Source organism: Macaca mulatta, chromosome 4, assembly GCF_049350105.2.
Source record: "Macaca mulatta isolate MMU2019108-1 chromosome 4, T2T-MMU8v2.0, whole genome shotgun sequence".
Taxonomy (NCBI): domain Eukaryota; kingdom Metazoa; phylum Chordata; class Mammalia; order Primates; family Cercopithecidae; genus Macaca; species Macaca mulatta.
In genome coordinates this window covers 136,153,952-136,167,495 of record NC_133409.1, presented here as the reverse complement: position 1 = coordinate 136,167,495, position 13,544 = coordinate 136,153,952, and the positions used below count along the sequence as shown (strand labels likewise).

Genomic DNA, 13,544 nt, shown 5'->3' with positions numbered 1-13,544 from the left:
AGATTAGATTCAGCAGATTGAGGATGTGCCTTGATATATTCTAAAATCTGTTATGCAGACCCAGCGTGCACTCAAAGAAGACACTAATGGCAATGACAACAAAATTTTTGAGCTTTTGTTTAAAAAATTTACAAGGATATTTTTAACAGGTACTTTCATGAAAAATATGGATTAAACATAACAATATGATTGTTGTTTTAAAAAAATAACTTTTGCCTTATATTGTTAACAAGAATTACAGCCTCTAATTTACTGCTAGAAATTAGCAACCCATATGGGTAAAATTGAATAAAATCCTATCACATTAAAAAAAATTCACATAAAGCTATTAGAACACACATAGGAAGCATTTAGTCAATGTTAGCTGTTATTACTATTGTTCTTTTCCCTTGAAGGAGGCTTTCAGAAAGTTTTATAACTTGATTTCACTCAGTGAGAAGCCTTCACTTGGGTAACAGAAGAGAGGATGGAGAGGGAGGAGAAAGAATTCACAGTGTCATCTGCTTTACACAGGCCTCCCAAGGCTGGCCCAGCAACTCAGATGATTCTGTGTGCATACAAGCCCTACCTACGATACTGGATTGACATTTCTGTTTTCTCTATTAAAAGCATCCTAAATAATTTACTGAACTTGTAAAAGAAATCTTTGGTGCTAAACATCCTAATGAGACATTTAGAAGCACTCAAATTAGGTATTACAATTAATATCATAGGATCTATAAGAGTCAAAAGAAAATTCCATTTATAATTTTTTTTCTAAAGAAATAATAATCTGAGACTGGATAAAGAAAATGTCGTACACATACACCATGGAATACTATGCAGCCATAAAAAGGAATGAGATGAAGTCCTTTGCAGGTACATGGAAGCTCAAAGTCATTATCCTCAGCAAACTAACACAGAAACAGAAAACCAAACACCATATGTTCTCACTTACAAGTGGGAGCTGAACAATGAGAACACATGGACACGGGAAGGGGAACAACATACACACACTGGGGCCTGTTGGGGGCTGGGATACGGGGAGGGAGAGCATTAGGGAAAATAGCTAACACATGCTGGGCTTCATACCCAGGTGATGGGTTGATAGGTGCAGCAAACCACCATGGCACATGTTTACCTATGTAACAAACCTGCACATCCTGCACATGTACCCCAGAACTAAAAAAAAGAAAGAAAAGAAAAGAAATAATGATCTGGGCTCTTTGTTGCAAACCACAGAACTCACTTTAGCTAAATTAAGCAAAAGAGAAATGGGGTTAGAAAGCCAGTTCTTGGCTTCTGCCTTGAAGATGCTGGGCCTAAGAAGCATGTTCAAATGGCACCGGGTAGCAATGAAGAAGGACAAACGTCTACTACATACGTCAGCAACAAAATCAGTTAAAAAATACTCCCAAAATACAAACATATGAATAGTGGGCAAAAGTGCCCTTTATTATTACTTGTTGGCATAAGAAAGAACCAATTTCCTGCCAGATCATGGCATTTGAGACTATGGAAAAAGGCCTGGAACATGAGGAAATTAGGCATGCACACACACACAATGAAAGTGGCTAATGTGAAAGTTAACCAAAGTAACTTAACCAAAGCCAGAGACTATAAGCAGATTCCATGAGTTTATACAATCTGAATTAAGGCCAGCACCCAGCAGGCCCAGGAATGTGGTTCCATCTGTTTCATGGTTGAAAAATTCCCCAGAGAGGCCAAGTATCTTGATCAAGAGTGTAGGGGAGTCAAGAGCAGAAACTGCCCCGAGTGTTTACCTTTAGGAATGCATGACCTCATAAGACAGTATTCTCCTTTCTCAGGTAATCTGTCCTTGGGAGTGGTTGTCTGGGGCCTCACAGAATGGCTTTCCTGTTTGAGTGGCTTGGCTGTCTCACCTGGTGTGCAAAATTGGTTTGGAAATGAGGTAATCATTATATTTTTCACATGGTGACATCCTGGGAAGACCTGCTGTGAGTTCCCACTAGGGAAGACTAGCTACCTTCCCATAGGCAGGTGGCTATGTCCCAGCACACAGATGTTAGGATACTGCTCAGAGGAGCAGCATGTGTCAGCAGCACGTGGCTTGGCAGGAGCCAGGAGGCTAAGCAATAAATATCAAGGGAATGATTTGTCAGAATAGCACCCCAAGTGCAGGGGAAGTGAGAAAAGGCATAGTGGTAGAATCAGGGAATGAGTTCTGCCTTCATCCAGGTCTCCCACATGAGGACTTGGGTCTGCAACCACAGAAACTTTTCTATGGACCTGGCAACAAAGTCCTAAGCCTCAGCCCCTGTGAATATTTCAACACATGCAGGATAGGAATATTAATAACCTGGATTCACATCAGAATGTTCTCCAAGTAATTCAGAGTGTTTCGTTTTACAACTCAACCCCGAGGTTGCCAGATCTCAGTGCTTCATGGAACGGACAGTGACAGGTGAATATGGCCACTCCCACTGAAGGCAGCTCCTCCAACCTCATCACCATTTGCAGCAAAGGCCAAATCCACAGCTGTAAGCATCATGCCACATTCAGTTCAATTCCTTCTTAGTAGGGTACCTAGGTCAGGGGTCAACCCACACCTGTTTTTGTAGACGAGGAGTTACTAGAACACAAGTATGTCCATTTGTTTACATATTGTCTACAGCTGCTTTTATACTACAATGGCATAGTTGGGTAGCTGCAACAGAGACTGTATAGACTTAGACCTTTAAGGTCTAAGGCATTCACCCTGTGACTCTTTACAGAGAACATTTGCTGACCTCAACCTAGGCTATGGGAGCTCCAAGGCCCTTCACCAAGTATACTGTAAATTCCCTGAGAGCAGAGTCCTTTTGGAACCTCCCATGGGACCTTACACAGTGAGGTACACACAAAGAATCAACTTTTAGAGCTGAAAGGGACCTCAGGTATCATTTTATCCAATCCTTTTATTTTAGAGATGAAGAAACCCAAGCTGCCAGTTGAAAATAACAGAATGGCAGAAAGCAGAACCAAAAATCAAGTTTCCTGAACTCCACTGTAATGCTCTATTACTTGACAATTGGTAAATATAAAATAAATGCAAAGATGGTTATGGATTTACACAGCAATATCATTTGCTGGGTACATGGTGTGTGCCAAATACTATGTGGATGTGGTTATTTCAGTTTTGGACCTCAAATCTCAGGAGAAAAGTATATGTATACATATTATATATATACATAAAATTTATATGTGTATCCTGTATATTATGTGTGTGTGTATACAGTTGACTCTTGCAAAACACAAGTTTGAACTGCAGAGACCCACTTATACATGGATAAGTATAAGTGGATCTTCCACCTCTGTCACCCCTGAGAGAATAAGGCCAACCCCTTCTCTTCCTCCTCCTCCTCCTCCTACTCAGCCTGCTCAATGTGAAGATGAGGAGGATGAAGACTTACGATAACCCACTTCCATTTAATGAATAGTAAATCTATTTTCTCTTCCTTATGGTTTTCTTAATAATATTTTTGTTTATCCCCTTACTGTATTGTAAGAATACCACATATAATGCACATAACCTACAAAATGTGTGTTGCTTATTCATGTTATCATAAGGCTTCCCATCAGTAGTAGGCTATTGGTAGTTAAGATTTTAGGAAGTCAAAAGTTATACGTGGATTTTCAACTTGTATGGAGGGGTTGGTGCCCCTAACTCCCGTGTTGTTTGGAGCTTAACTGTATACACGTAATACACACACATACTGTGTATGTCTGTGTAATAATAGGATAATGGTGCACATGCTCCTTTGAAGGAGACCGCCACCATGAGGGGAGGATCCATCTGATTTGTGACTTCAGGATCACCGTTTTCAGTTATTACCACCTGTTCATCTGAACCCAGCTGATGGGAAGTCAGTACCGATCCCAAGGAGCAGAGCCATGACACAGATTGTCTTTGTCTTCCATCCCCAGTGCATTGGTTCGTTCTCATGCTGCTATGAAGAAATACCCAAGACTGGGTAATTTACAAAGAAAAGAGGTTTAATTGACTCACCTTTCTGCATGGCTGGGGAGACCTCAGGAAACTTACAATCATGGCAGAAGGCACCTCTTCACAGGGCAGCAGGAGAGAGTATGAGTGCCAGCAGGAGAAATGCCAGATGCTTATAAAACCATCAGACTCGTGAGACTCACTCACTATCACGAGAACAGCATGGGGGAAACCACCCCCAAGATTCAATGACCTCCCACCGGATCTCTCCCTTGACACATGGGGATTATTACAATTCGAGGTGAGATTTGGGAGGGGACACAGAGCCAAACCATATCACAGGGTCTCTTTTTCCAGCTCTTCATTGACCATCCCCTACGTCACAAACCTCTCATCAACTAGGTGCATCTGATAACCACTCTTTAAAATGAAGCCTGGGTATTCCTTCACTCCACAGTGTTCACCAACAAGCCATTCCCTTTGAGAGGCATTTTTCTCCCACTCTGGAATGAAAAGTGCCTCGCCCTAGTCAGAGCAATTCTTGGCACACAGATGAAAAATGTTTTCTGAGGAGTGTTAGGCCTAGATAAGCCTCTTATCAACCTTTAGGGTGACCTAAACTGGGAGAGGAACCAGAAGAGATAGTCCATGGTTTTTCTCCAGCAGTGTCCTTACTCTCCTGGGGGAGGTGAGTACCAAGAGAGGGTCCTGGGGTCTTGCCAGGGTGGAGAGCCTGGTGTCCCTCTATCACCTGCTCTGGAATCTGACCTGGCAACAGATCTACAGGAGAGAGAGGGGAAGAGGTGGATGGCTTTCTCCCTCTTCTCTGCCTGAGCTTAGCTGGGCCTCTTCCCTAATTGCACACTTGAATTGAACCCCAACTTCTTCCCTGCCTGTGCTGCCAAACTCTGCTCAGTGCTTTCCTGATACCATGTCCCTTGGTTTGGAGCTCCCATAGCCTCGTTCTTGCCCTCCCCCTGCAGTCCTTCCAAATGCCCAGTGGCTGCCACTTTCCCAGACCCCCAGGCCGCAAGTTCTGCCAGGGCCCAATTGACTTCCCCCACAAGACCCAGGGCCTGGCACCTGGTAGGCTTCAGTAAACAGCTGCCGCATGGAAAAGTGCATTTCAAGCACCTTGACTTCATTTTTATTGTCTTTAATTACGAACATACATTAAAGGGTTTTGGAGTTAGTCAGACCTGGCTTTGAACCCCAACTCTGCCACTTTCCATGGGACCCTCAGCAAAACACCTAACCTTTCAGAAGCCAGATTTCGCATGTAAAACAATCACAATATATCTAAAGGAGTAGGGATACTAGATTAAACAGAATGTCACCACAATGTCTGGTGCATAGGAGAGAGATGCTTTACAAATTATATCTATTATAATCCTTTCCTGATCCTGCTACCCTTGACCATGCCAGGTGTCTTAGAATGATTCGGAAAGTCCTAGCAGTGAGGCTGGACACCCCTCCCCTCCCTGCCAGGGAGTAAACTCAACTCAGCAGCAGCTTTATTCTCACCCCTGCTTTCAGTCTCCTATGTGGTGCTATAACAGCCTAACTTGTCTGGGCCTTGAGGAGGAATGAAGCTGCTAGAATCCTGCGAGGACTTGATGGAATCCACTGAATTCCATGGACAATATTATAAAATTCTTTAGATTTATTGTTATATCTCACCTTTATAGTGCCTGGCGAATAGTCTGTATTTTTTTTTTTAATTGTGGGACTCTGCCATACATATCTGTAAATGAGTCTAGGTCTTAGTAATGGAAGAAGAGTCGACTGGAATAGACATAAGATTTCTCTCAAGTCAAGGGCTTCATCCTTTCAAAGATGATTTTCAAAGCTTACTCTAGAATCCTGACTGACACACTTGGGCCAAGGCCACCTCTTGGGCAAACTGGCCAGGGGACAAAATCTGCTCTTGGTGGCCACCCCCACAATGCACAATGGGTACACTTTTTTTTTCCCAGTGGCATGCGATACTCCTGGTCTCTTTTACCTACTTCCTTCTGGTCCTCTTCCTTCTGCCTACTGACCTGATAAAGTAATCCCAGCTAATGTGTCAGCTGGGGCTACTGCATCCATAGGTAGCTCACTATGAGTAGCATATGTATATTGTTTAAAGGACCTCTAAGGAACATTCCTTAATCCAAAGGGGTTGATCAAAGAATGGAGTTCATGTCACTATGGCAGAGAAGTGGGAAGGAGACTCTAGAACAGGTGGGTCTTTAGGCAGCTCTGACTCACCCTATCTAGTAATTGCCCTGCTTGCTTGTCTTAAGTGTTGGAATCTGACCTTTACCTTGGACTATTCACTGCCATCTGTGGAGAATTAAAGAAAGGCAAGGTCATCTCACTCTTGCTCACCATTGGAAAAATGCCTTCTGATTTAGTGCAGCAATTTCTCCTTATTAAGCTACAAGGGGCTGGGTAAAGTGAGGCAGGAAAGAGCACAGATTCTGATGCCAGGGGATGAAGTTTGAAGCCAGGCTCTACAATGTTCTAGCTCTGTGCATTTATCCAGAGGGGACTCAGTCTGACCTTCAGCTTCCTCATCTGTAAATTGGGAATAGCACCAAGACCTACTCCATGGAATTCAAGGAATCAGCGTAACTAAGGTGTTCAGAATAGCAGTTAGCCACTGTTGCTGTTATTTGGTTTCCAAACTGATTCTCCGACTTCTGAAAATGCAGAGACACGGCTCATGGGCCCAAAGAGGATTGGGGTTTGAAGACTGGGTTTTCTGTATCATAAGCCACTTCAATGCTCCTCTGTCTCACCTACTCTTTGCCCTCTTCCATCCCTGCTATCTCTTTCCCAACATTCTCCTCTTCAAGAACCTCATACTTTGAGGATAGGGATGAGTAGCTTTGCAAAAACAACACCACCACCACCAACACCAACAAAACAGTAAACAAGGCTGCAACTGTTTGTGTAATTCCACGGGCCATGGAGCAGAACCTAAGGCTAAATGTCACTATATAAAATGACTGAGGTGCTATATACCTCAGGGTGACCTGAGAGCAGTAGAAGACCGCTTGCCTACCAAATCTCTCCTACATTTGAATGTCACAGGGCTTTAAATTTCCACTGTTAGACTCACCCTTGTGGATTTTGGATACTCCCATGGGCCCTGGTTAGGTTAAGGATAGTGTTCCGTTAACTAGGCCGGGCACAAGAATCACCGGCAGCACTTGTTAAATTGCAGATATCTGGGACCTCCTTCCCTGAACACTCTGATTCACACATTTGGGCTGGAGTTTGGAAAATGCCCCAGGTAGTTCTTATGCTTGTACAAGACTGGGAAACCCTGTTCTGGTGGAGAGTGGTCAGGTATGGAGTCTGGATCTCCATGTTTCTAAGTTTGTACAGAGGAACCCATCAGGCACCTGACAAGTCACCTGATGGGTGAGAGGATTAACTATCTTCCTTCCTTAAAGGATAAGAGACTCAGAAATGCTTCAAAAAACTGTATGGACACAGAAGGAACCATTTTAACAAATATGGGAAATAACACTGGGAAAAGGAATGCAAGAATAGCTTCAGTATCAGGTGGAAGCTGTTGAAGTTGATCTAGAAGATGGGGAATAGATGTGATAAAGGGGAAGATTCTTCTTTAGGAAGATTAAGTGGACAGTATTAAGCATGGTGGACAAGAGGTGAGAGAGGCTGCAGGTAGGATGCCAGCTTGTAGTAGGAAACAAGAATACATAACTTAGTTTCTATGGTAGAGACTAGCTCCAAACCTGCTTCCTTTCTCTCCTTGGAACACAGTTAGATGACATTTCCCAGCTTCCCCTACATAGAGGAATAGCCACAGGATTGAGCTCTGGACTATGGAAAGTGGGTGGAAGTGATTTGACAATGCAAACCTACCATGCTGTCCTCCAACTTCAATCTTCCCTGTGCTGGCTGACGGTAGAGAGCCCAGTAGAGGAGCTGGCAGTCCCGTAGGGTGGCAGAACCGCAGTGTGGAGGGAGGCCACTCACCAAACACTGCATTGAGCTACTGTGTGAACAAGTTGGCAGGTTGCTGTTTCAGCAGTTGGCCTATACCAACCAGGACAGTGCCTGACATATGAACAGTGAAGACTGTAGTTTGCAAAAGGGGTTCATGTTTCTTATCCTATTTGACTTCATAATAATAATCCTGCCACACAGATCAGATCCCTGTTATATTCACAAAGTACCTGAATGAGGAAAGGCCACATAACTTTTCCCACACAGCTCCCCTCTCCCAGAGCCTGCCCAGAACCCTCAATTCCACAAGAAAAACCTGAGGCATTTGTGACAAAGGGCCACGGACATATGGCTCCTCTGGTTTCAAGGGCAAATTCCAAAGACTGCTGTCTCTAGATTTTATGCTATGACTATAAAATGCGGCAGAGAGCAAATGTACAAATGAATAAAAGGCAGGTGAGATGGCTCCTCGCCTTCACCCTTGGTGTTGACAGGGCCTATGCACTCTGGCAGCATTAGGAAGCAGAACTGGACATTGACAGGAGAGGAGCCTTGGGCTGGATCAAGAAACCTCTATCTGTTGCCATGACAACCTCCCAAATTGAATGTTTAAGAGAGTAACTGGGACATGGTGTTTACTTCGTCTCTATTCTAGGTAATGGGTTCCCAGTTGGACTCCATTCACTGCACATCCTCCCCTCCTTCCCCTTTTGTGTTATTTCTCCTCCAGTCAGACACTTGTTTCTTTTACCCCTTACCATAGAATAATGTTAAACAAAAGTGGAAAAGAAACCATCAACCCAAGGTCCATAGAGGTTGATATAGGATGTGGGGTAACCAGCACCAGATTTCTACACCAAAGCCTGTGGGTAACCCAAGACGTGCTGCAAAGGCCTCCCACGCCAAAACACCCCTCCTCAGATGCAGGGCCAGGTACACCATATTTAGATAATTAAGCACTTCCCTTTTAAACTACAGTTGCTCCATAGGCAGGTAGGGGCACAGCAATCTTCCACTTTATAAACAAAAGTCTGGATCCCCCAGCTGCCGTCAGAGATACTTCATGATACGATCTGTTAGAGTCTGAATGTTGGTGTCTCCCCCAGAATTCTTATGTTAAAATTTCATCTCTAAGGTGATGGCATTAGCAGGTGTGGGCTTTTGGAGGTGATTAGGTCACAAGGGCAGAACCCTCGCAAATGGGATTAGTGTCCTCATGAGGGGCTGAAGAGAATAGAGTTCTCCTCCTCCACCATGTGAGAACCCAGTGAGAAGGTGCCAGCTACGAACCAAATAGTGGCCCTCACCAGACACCAAATCCGCTGGTGCGCTGATAGACTTCCTAGCCTCCAGGACTGTGAGAAATAAATTTCTGTTGTTTATAAGCTACCTAGTTCATGGTATTTTGTCATAGCAGCTCAAACAGATTAGGACAGAAGGACAGAGCCTATATATATATATATATATATACACACACACACACACACACACACACACACACAGAGTCTTGCCCTGTCGCCCAGCATGGAGTGCAATGACGTCATCTCGGCCCACTGCAGCTTCCACCTCCCTGGTTCAAATGATTCTCCTGCCTCAGCCTCCTAAGTAGTTGGGATTACAGGCATGTGCCACCATTCCCGGCTAATTTTTTGTATCTTTAGTAGAGATGGGGGTTTCACCATATGGGCCAGGCTGGTCTCAAACTCTTGACCTCGTGATCCGCACACCTCAGCCTCCCAAAGTGCTGGGATTACAGACATGAGCCACCGCGCCTGGCCCCTTACTTATATTTTTATCTGCCTTCCCAATATCCATTCACACCCTCTTCACCACAACCAAGCAGAGCTCTGAGTTTTCCGGGACACATCTGGACTTGTCTTGCTTCTGAGCCATTGTTCATATGATTTCCTTCGCCTAGGACATTGCATTTATTTCCTACCTCTTATTGCTTGATCACCTTGGCTAACTCCTCATGTGCCTCATTCCTCCCTCTCAAATGACATTTCTTTTTTTAACTTTTTTTTTCTTTTTTCTTTTTTTCTTTTTCTTTCTTTTTGAGACAGAGTCTTGCTCTGTCACCAGGCTGGAGTGCAGTGGTGCAAACTCACCTCTCTGCAACCTCCACCTCCCGGGTTCAAGCGATTCCCCTGCCTCAGTCTCCTGAGAAGCTGGGACTATAGGCGCATGCCACCATGCCTGGCTAATTTTTTGTATTTTAGTAGAGATGGCGTTTCACCATGTTGGCCAGGATGGTCTCTATCTCCTGACGTGATCCGACCGCCTCGGCCTCCCAAAGTGCTGAGATTACAGTCGTCGTGAGCCACTGCGCCCAGCCCCCAAAGACATTTCTTAAAGCATGGCCTGTACTTCTTCTCCATGCGCTCTCCTCTGGGGGACCTCCTCTGTCAACTGTAGCTCTGAGCAGAAGTTCAGATAAACATCCCTAGTCCTGACACCCTCTGATCCTCAGCTCTGATTCTCCAGCATTCTAAGGAACATCTGCACGGGACTGACCTGCCAGTACTTCAAATTAAACCATTCCGAATCCAAATGATTTTAATGAACAGCAACTCCCTTCCTCACAGGATATATAGGCTTTCAGAGTTAAAAGGAAACTAAAAGCTCAGTTTGTCTGTACTCTTCAATTGACAATATCTTAGACAGTAATGGTCAAGCCCATCAAAGATAGCACCATTCTTGATGTGGACACTAATCTATCCAGGGGTGAATGTATCCAGGAAACTGCTGAGTCTTCAGTGTTGGTGCCCTTAATAGACAGTATTTGCACAGGCTTCTTCCAAGGCATGCACCTAATTTTGTATTCACTTCTCTATTCCACAACACACTCTGTCTTTTGGCCCTCGTTTGGACTCATGTGGCCTCATGATGGGACCACTGGAATAGCCTCCTCACTGACTTCTGCCTCAGGACTCTCCTTATTCCAACATGGTCACAGTGAATGCAGCCCTAATAGCAATGGCAAAAACAGCAGCAGCTCACATTTTATCTCACTAATCTTCCTTAAACCCACATAGCATGTACCCCAAAATGTTAGATTGTGAACTTATCTCATCAGAGAAGGTCAGACTGGATGACTTCTGGAAGCTTTTCCAAATAATAAATTCTATGGTTTTATGAATGTTGATCACATTTTATGGAAAAATAGACTTAATCTTAAAGCAAGTCACGCAACCAGTTTGTGGCAGACCTGGAATCCAGGTCTTCTTTCTTCCATATATTTTTTTTCATTTGCACAAATTTCTGGGGTATATGAGCAATTTTGTTACATGCATAGATTATGTAGTGGTAAAGTCAGGACGTTTAGGGTATCCATCATACTTTGAGTTCATTGATCTTCCCACTAAAGCACAAAGTCCGGCTATGAATCTTTCTAAACATAACCCAAATCAATCTCCTATTGTGTGTAGACACTTCCAGTTACTCTCACTACTTACAAGGGAGCAGATACCACTTACCTCCCATTCAAGGCCCCCTCCTTCTACTGTTGTTGGCTTTTTTGCTGTCCTGTTTCCAATTGCTCCTTCCATATACCACTTGCTTCAGCCAACCCCATGTACCCATAAGCCCTGAGCATCCTCATCTCCACACCTTTGCTGGACCTGACATGGTTGCTCACTTTTGGTCACCTCTGAATCCTGATCATTCTTCAAGACATAACTCAGGTCCCACCCTACCCAAAGCTGGGCCTGGAGGCACCATTTGGGCCACACTGGTCCCATCATATGCATGACTCATTTCATTCCTGTCCCTCATGTGCCACTGCTGCCTGTTTGCATTGCACTCCTCAGTGGCACCCTTATGAGCTGCTGGGAGCCCATCTTCTTCTCTGATCTCCCCCAGCCCCCTTCAGCTTTCACAGAGCCTGGCACAGAGTAGGTGCTCTGTAAGTATTTTCATGTATTTATTGATTGATTATCTTTTATCCCCTAACTCCCTATATTCTTTATCTTACTATCTCCTTCATGCATTGCCATTTAAAATTATGTGTCACTCCTATATATTAAAAAATATACAAAGGAAGAAAAGAAAAATTACAAAAGAAAGGTCAAAAGCATTTCTTTCCTCCCTTTTCTGGTTTATCTGAGGTCAATGTGGAGTGATTCATGTGAACCAGCATATTGCCTCGGCCTCCTCCATCCTGTGAAATGCTTGTTTCAAGTAGGGACTGGACCATATTTTGTCCTTTTGATGCTCCACTGAGTAGTTCAGCCCTATTTACTTATGGTTTGCACCAGTGGTTCTCAGTCTTTGATGAGCTTCAGAATCACCAGCAGGTAGCTTTTTAAGCGTACAGATGCCTGGGCCTCACCCGACCCTCCTAAATCTGAATCTCTATAGGCAGGACCTGGGCAGGTACAAGTGAAGAAGGCATGTGCAGTGACTCTTTCATGCCCCAAAGGCTGAGAACCACCAGCCTACCCATGGTTTACCTCCAGTGCTACAATAAGGGGGTTCCAAAGACTCTTCCAATGCCAGCAGAGCTAGAGAGAACTTCTAGAAGTTAACAACTCCGTTTCTTTTTACAGGGAAGAACTCATTTCAGTTCAGACAGTAGGCTATTTATCTTATTTGTCCTTAAAGAATTTCACATCTCAGAACTAAGATACTTCTTGAAAGAAAAGACACGTTTCCAAAGCAGGTTGTCATTTAGGGAACTGGAAGAGAAATGTCCCTGACTGTTGGAGCTGACCCCTCAGAACACAAGCAGTGTTAGATTTAAGACACCCTGGGTAGAGAGAGCCCTTTACAGACCTACATCTTAGGAAACTCATGCTTAACCACTTTGCTTCTTTACTATCTCTAGTTCCTCCAGTCTTGATAACACATACAACTCAGGATGTGTTCTGGGTAATAGTTTTTTAATAGATACCACAGAGCGAGAGCCTACAACGTTTTCCTCATAATACTGAGAGATAATATTTGTGCATGTGTGAGTATTTTTGATGAGAGCACCTATGGTTATGCATAGCTGAAAGGTTGTTGAGGAGGGGGTAGGAAAATCTGCAAAGAGAACCAGGGATCCTCTTGAAAACAAAGAGGATCCTGTACCCTGTCCCGCTACCAGGAGCCTTGGGGAAGGAGTTATGTAGGAGCTTTCTTAGATGAGGGAGCAACTGACAGGAGGAATCAACTTCCCTTCAGTTTGAAGAATCCAATGGGTCAGGGATCTGTACCCAACCCGCAGTCAGGCCAACCACATTGCTCCAGACATGGGCTCTACTGGGCTCCAGCTTGCGGAGCAGCAGTCCAGTCAGAGGCAGTCAGATCCAGTGGTGGTTGCACTGTACTTCAGCTGCCATTGGTCTGCAGCAATGAGACAGACTGCTTGTGTTCTCAGGGGTCAGCTCCAACAATTGGGAACATTTCTCTTCCAGTTCCCTGACTGACCTGCTTTGGAAACTTATATTTTCTTTCAAGAAGTATCTTGGTTCTGAGATGTGAGATTCAGCCGGTAGGACTGAGCCTCTGACTTCTTGTACACATCAAGGGAGGGAGGCCCAAGGGCTTTACCTTTACTTATTGGGCTACATGGAGCCTACAGAGAAAGTCTTACTAATAACCCAGATCCATACTCAGCTCGAAATGCGCACACCAACTCCATGAGAGATGT

General features: G+C 44.2%; 1 protein-coding gene across 5 annotated transcripts in view; it reads right to left on the bottom strand.

The window, feature by feature from the left end:
• CLIC5 (chloride intracellular channel 5) overlaps positions 1–13,544 on the bottom strand; it is a 197,000-nt gene that overhangs the window by 113,685 nt on the left and 69,771 nt on the right. The gene's annotated exons all lie outside the window — the stretch shown is intronic.